The 6,418-nt window shown below is 46.1% G+C and overlaps 3 long non-coding RNA genes across 4 annotated transcripts in view; 1 reads left to right on the top strand and 2 right to left on the bottom strand.

Moving 5' to 3' along the window:
• The window catches only part of LOC109513237 (uncharacterized), a 7,169-nt gene extending 3,926 nt beyond the window's left edge, over positions 1-3,243 (top strand). The window contains exons 2-3 of the long non-coding RNA XR_002167689.1: positions 2,197-2,203; positions 2,855-3,243. This is a non-coding gene — a long non-coding RNA (uncharacterized LOC109513237). The remainder of the gene's footprint in view (positions 1-2,196; positions 2,204-2,854) is intronic.
• Positions 1,235-1,754, bottom strand: LOC109513267 (uncharacterized). The gene is made up of 4 exons (XR_002167700.1): positions 1,679-1,754; positions 1,477-1,596; positions 1,351-1,406; positions 1,235-1,272 (listed from the first exon to the last, which is right to left on the bottom strand). It is a non-coding gene; the product is annotated as an uncharacterized LOC109513267 (long non-coding RNA).
• Positions 2,974-3,445, bottom strand: LOC109513241 (uncharacterized). 2 transcript variants are annotated; one of them, XR_002167691.1, is made up of 4 exons: positions 3,392-3,445; positions 3,266-3,303; positions 3,147-3,188; positions 2,974-3,066 (listed from the first exon to the last, which is right to left on the bottom strand). It is a non-coding gene; the product is annotated as an uncharacterized LOC109513241 (long non-coding RNA). The 2 variants fall into 2 exon arrangements; XR_002167690.1 differs by having other exon boundaries at positions 3,266-3,410.
• Positions 3,446-6,418: the final 2,973 nt, after the last annotated feature.

Here is a 6,418-nt window from a genome sequence, read left to right as displayed (position 1 = left end):
ATATGTTTTTAAACCTTGAAGTGGACCAAGTTAGTTTTAAAATGTGTCTATGTAATGCATATATATAATATCTACATACATATGACTAACTTGGTCAATGTCATTTAAAAACTTGACCAGAAGAGTGTGATCATGTTGTTGTGGAGTAAATGGCAGTTAGTTTTTGTCTCAGTGAGAGAAGTCGGACATGCTCATGTCCCCCTTGGTGTGTCATGAGATGTCAGTGACCTCACGCGTGAGCTGGTCAAGCACATGCTCCCATCTCGGGCCTGCCGTCAGTGTTTGTGTGTGTGCAACTTGAACTGTCCCACACAAAGATTGACTGGTCAAATGCTTTTACATTGTCATGTTCGCTTTTCTGTCCAATAAATTGTTCAACTTGAATCTGAGTCTTTGCCTTAGTGACTAAATCCATCCTCATCTCACTCGAAGCCTTTTCAAAGACTGACGTCTTGAGCTCAGACTTGCGCTTCAGTCACATCAGACAGTCTTTTCACTGTTCCCGTTGGTCTCCACATGACTCGAAACTCCAGGAATCGAGCTTTTGGGTCATGCGAAACCCATGGGAACAGTGAAGAGACTGTCTGATGTGACCCAAGTGCAAGTCTAAGCTCAAGACTCAAGTGGAACTTTGACAAAGTGCTGCAATGCCCGCCCCAAACCACACCCAATTTGGCATCCACCAATCGCGGCGAGGCCCTCATTTGCATATATTTGCATAACCAATCAGAATCGTCTGATTTGCATAACCACGCCCACTTTCCGGTATCCAACCAATCAAGTCCATCTAAATTTACATAGCCACGCCCCCTGGTGCACCCACCAATCACAAAGGACCTCATTTGCATAACAACGCCCCCTTTTCCACCAATCGCAGCACGTTATCGTTGCGTTCCACCCACTTTCACGGCTATCAGCGAATCATCGGCCATCATTCCAGCCAGGCCACACCTACTTTCCTGGATTTTTCTGCCTGGGGAAAAAAAATCCAGGAAAAAAAATTTTGAAAAAAAATTTTTTGAAAAAAAATTTTTTTGAAAAAAGTTCAGAAAAAAAGTGAAAATAATTTTGGTTGTTTTTAAAAATGTTTTTTTAAAGTTAGATTGTGATGATGTGTTTAAAAATGAAGTTGAGAGTTTAAGTGTTCTTTGTAATCAAGCTTTATTTCTTTTGCAGAGTAGACAATCACAAAGCAGAGGAAAAAGTTGCAAGTTGGATGGCAGTCTGCTTGTTGCTGGGCGGCTCTGAAGAACGTGGGACAGGTGTGTTGACCTGAGAGGAAAGACATCCGTGAGTTACGTGCAAGTCAATTTCTTGTGCAGGCAAAGATGTGTTAGGCATGAAACTTACTCGAGAGTCAGTGTTGGGTCTTTGGAGAGCAGGAAGCCGATCATGTTTACTGCTGCCTAGAGAAAGGAAAGGGGGGTCAAAAAAGTAGTCATGATGGTGCATTGAACGAGTGTAAATGTCTACTACTTTTCAGGCTGGCCCAAAGTTTGACTTCAGCACCTTGCAAATAACAGGAAGAAGAGCAAAAGGTGTTGGCTGCAGGTCTGTGCTTGTAGGTCGACTCTGGCGGCGAGCAGGTTACTCCCTCTTGTGGCACGGATGACCCAAGAACAATCTTCCTTTAACTCTGGAAAAATGAAATCCGGCTGATTGAAATGAGACTTCTTACCAGTAGATGGCTCAGAGTCACGTTTCACCTCATCGCACTCCAACAGCTCCATCTGAAAGACAAAGCACAGGTCGGTAGACACCAATTACAAACCAGAAACGCAATTCCGTTGTACTCTGCTCCTCATTTTGCCGGCTGATTGAAATGAGACTTCTTACCAGTAGATGGCTCAGAGTCACGTTTCACCTCATCGCACTCCAACAGCTCCATCTGAAAGACAAAGCACAGGTCAGTAGACACCAATTACAAACCAGAAACGCAGTTCCGTTGTACTCTGCTCCTCATTTTTCAACTTGCTTCCTAAGTGTTGATTAACTGCAGACTGGAACCTTTTGCTGCGACAGTTGCTCAAGCTGCTTCTGGTCCAGTGACTCATCCAAGGTGGTCAAACCTGCCAACACAACAAACGAGAGACCCCCCCTCACTCTTATTTCGTACCTTTCAACGGCAACGTTGCAAATGGAGACAGCAGTGAGGACCTTCTGCAAGCTTGTCGCATTTGTCTCTTCGCCCAGCAGGTGGAGGGTCACTGGAAGCTGCACTGCATGCAGAGTCAAAGAAAAAGCAGGTGAGTGTGCTTGAAAATAAAATATGTGGTGCTTTTTGGTTGCAGCTTCAGGTGGATCATGACGCCATGTTTCCTCAGGGCCCGCCTCCAACCAACAGTTCAAGGACTTTGAAATTTTGCAACAGGTCCAAACGTCGAAGGGGACGACTCGAGTTCACAAGGTGTATCTGGTTCTTTAGCACCACCTGGTGGACGAGAGCAGTAAAACATGCACGTTGAGCATGCGCCTTCAATTCACTTCCCAGAGGTCACTCTCCCGCCCGTTTCCCCTCCCCCATTGACCCTTGGTACAACACACCAGATTGAAATGATCAGATATTCGCCAAGGTCTGAGAAAGCCAGACAGCCATCTGATCATTTGGAGGAGTGTGCGAGGGCCAAAAAAGAGCCCCGCCACGTTTGATTTTAGCCACAGGTGTGCCGACTCAACCAGCAGGTCAACGAGCTCCCGGAAGCTGGTTGAGTAAATGCTCCTTTGGTTGAAGCCAAACGTTCCTAAATTTCTGGATTTGACACCTCTGCTCAATCTTTAGTCAATCACCTGCTGATTTAATTACGAGTACTCTCACATGTGCGGCTTTGGGAAAATGTTTGCTTTATTTGTGAAGAGAGCAGAGCTGGACGCTTCTTCGACAGCACGGTGGCCTGAAAGACACGGTAACGCAAGCGCTTGACTTTTAAATATTCAACCTTCCAAGTGCCTGGCTCAGCACCCCGATATTTGGTCGACATGTCAAAGACCTGCCATAGCCTCGTGAAGCCAGGGCCCAAAACTCCACAGGATGGCAGCCATTTTATGGGTCGTTCTGTCGACGTGAGCCTGTGGAGACAGAAATTACAATCGACACATTTGGGATTTAGTCTGTCGTGCGGCGGTTTCTTAAAACGTGGCAGTTCTACCGTGTTGCAGTCAATTCGGCCATTCTGTAGCAGATGCAAAGCCTGTGGAAAGAAAAAGAGACAAATTAGATGGGCTTGCGCCAAACGGTTCAGGACTTACATTACACGTTAAAACGCACAGCGAGTGGCCCGTGTTAGTCCATTTGAAGATTTGCACCTGTGAACAGAAATGACACAATTAACACGCACGCATGCACATTAGTTCGGTTTAATTGTGAATTTGGAAATGAGTTTTGTCTACTTACCCTCTCGGCGAACGTCGCTTTTGTCCTAGAAGGTTGGGAGAAAAAAAAAGGTTTTGTTGCAAAGTAAGGTCGCAGGTGACGCTGATTGCTCACGCTCGAGCAAACATTTTGCTTAGCATGTTAGCCAGGTGCGTGCACGTCTAAAGTGCTGCTTTTCATTCAAAGTGAGAGCCAAAGCGGTGTGTTAACTTTAAATTTGAAACAGGAAGTGCGAGTGAAGATATTGTGTGGAAAAAAATTCGAGCGGTTGCTGAAGGTATTGCTTAAGGACGGAACGGGGGCTCGAACTCAAGTTCACCAGTGGAGCATCCCTGTCACATACCACTGGACTGTCCTTTCTCAGTGACGTCCACTATTAATACCTCTATCTGTTGTCATCACATTGTCCCGCTGAAGGGGGGGGGGTCTACAAATATAACCACCCGAAAAATTTAATCAGTGAATTAGCGTGGTCGAATGGATCACGACAATGCTTGAGAACCGGGAAAACCGGGTTCGATTCTTGCAATATTTTTAAATGGAGCAGATGATGGGGCTCGAACTCGGTTCGCCTGATTACCCCGCCATGCATTTTACCATTCGGCCACTCTGGCTCGAAAATTTCGAATTTTTTAGATGTACTCATAGGGCGTCAGCCAGCCACACTAGGTAATGTTCAGTGATTAAAAAAGCAACATGTTTGGTGAGAAGCTTGGCACCTCTCATGGAGTGTTCGCTTCTGGTACGAACGTCGGCCCGAGACGAGGTGACGGGACACCCGGATTTGATTCTTGCTAAATTTATAAATGGAACAGGTGGTGGGGTTCGAACTCGTTTCGCCTGCCGATCCAGCGACGTCTTTTACCATCAGGCCATTCCGGCACGAAAATGTCTTAACTTTTTTTGGGATGTAGTCACAGGCTGCCGACCATACGAGTCGGTTTTTGTAGGTAAAAAAAAAGAACATGATTGGTGAGAAGGTTGGCGTCTCTCGTGGAGTGGTCACTGATGGGACGAGCTTCGCCTTTGGGCGACGTGGCAGCACTCAAACCTCAGCCGTCGAACCTGCCGGTATTTCCTACCGCTGCCTGCCTTCAGAACGCGATCTGAGATCAGGAGAGAGAGTTTGCAAAGCCAACTTCGTTTTTGATTGAAGACGAGTAGCACAAAGACATTGTGTCATTTTGCTTTATTGGCAATCGTGAACAAAGTGCAAAGAAACATCCATACACACACTTCCAAACGTGCAAGCCAACTTTATTCATTGTTTCAAGATGCTTTGTTGATCAGGGCAACTCCGCTGGAATAGTTGAGACGCAAGTCTTGTCTGGATGGTTGCGGGGTGGTCTCTGCTCGTCCCAACAGGGCCGGGGGCTTTAGAACCTGCAATACCTAAACTATCACGGTGAAATCAAACTTCGGGAGGGGGGGTGAGTTTTTCGTGGGTGGGAGCGTGAAGTCGAAGAACCAGGCCACCTTGTTCCGAGTCCACCTGCATGAACTCCAGCAGAATGCGGTCTTTTCCCAGCCCCTCCGCCGCCACGAGCAGCCCGTCACAGCTGGACGGGGTCAGAAACATTTCGGTCTCAAACTCTCGCAGAGGACCCGCCATTAGCAAGGGGAAACAACAAACCCGATTTCGCTTTCCAATGTCAGCTAACAGCAGTCAGAATCATTGTAAAAATTCGACCACGAACTCGCCATCGGCTCGCGCCCGTCGTCGGTGTTGACACTTCAAAACAAACACCACAACAAAAGGTCGAACGAAAAGGGCGCCGTCTGCTGGTGCCCAATAGGAACGACAAACCTTCGACTGAAGTGGCTTTAATTTTACAAGTTCAGTCCCACCGAAAAAATCCAACTCTCTGGGTACCTTTATCAGATTCTGTCTCACCATGTTGGTCTTTGTTGTTGCGTTTATGATCTTCTGGGCGAGTTGGAACTGGGAAAGTCAATTCCTTGTGTGTTTTTGCATGCTTGGCTCATACTGTAAATTAGATTCAGATTGCTTGCCAAACGCCTTTGTGGTTTCCTGGACAATAGGGGGCGATTTGGACCAAGGAGATCCAATCCCCCAAGAAGAACAACAAGCACAAGAATGGTACCACATCCGGTTCAACAAGGAAGTTATTCCGCTGTCCACAAACCCTGTTCTCAGTAATTTTAACATTTTAAACTGGCCCTATGAATAATCCACATCCACCAATCACAACAGGACCTGCATTTGCATAAACCATTACAATCGACTAATTTGCATAGCCGAGAGCCTGCAAGTGTGATTATTCAGTGTGTGAGTGACCGTGCTTGAGAAAAGTATATTTTTAAACCAAATTCAACATCGGAAGCTGTTGTAAATGTGTCAACTTCCCAGCGCAGAGGTCCAGGGTTCAATCTCCGCTCCGGTCTCCCTTTGTGGATCCTGCATGCTCTCCTTTTTCAAAGCACATTCCAAAAGCATGCATGGCAGGTAAATGGAACTAAATTGGCATTTTTATTCGACCATGTACAGCCAGGCTTTATTATTACTTTTTTTTTTCAATTGATCTTAAATGGCATTTTTCAAGAAATAATCACGTAAATTCCAAAAACATGCAGGTTAATGGGGCACTGTCAAGTGTCCCTTGGTGTGTTATATGACACCCTGGTTACCAGCCAATCGCAGGGTACACAAGACGAACAAACATCTGCGCTCACAGAATTTCATTAACCTGCCATGCATGTTTTTGGAATGTGGGCGGACACCGGAGAAAACCCACGCAGACTCCACACAGGAAGGTCGGAGCCGGACCACATCTTTCCAAAACTTTAAAATATTCATGGAAAAACCTACACATTAAAAGATCCTCACCCTTTCGCAATGTAAAACGACTCCAGCATAATTTTTTTCTAAAAAATATGATTCGAGCTCTCTGTCATCTCGTGTTGTGTCGCGCTACCTGGAAAAAGGTTCCCGTTGTCAAGCCGCATGTTCAACTTTGCTGAAAGACGTTGGTGACACTGCCTGCCTAGGACACGTTGCCACCTACGATGTCCCTCGTGGGTCAAAAT

Source organism: Hippocampus comes, unplaced genomic scaffold, assembly GCF_001891065.2.
Source record: "Hippocampus comes isolate QL1 unplaced genomic scaffold, H_comes_QL1_v1.1 scaffold74, whole genome shotgun sequence".
Lineage (NCBI taxonomy): Eukaryota > Metazoa > Chordata > Actinopteri > Syngnathiformes > Syngnathidae > Hippocampus > Hippocampus comes.
Note: the sequence above shows the minus strand (reverse complement) of the source record. Positions and strands in the feature narration are given on the sequence as shown.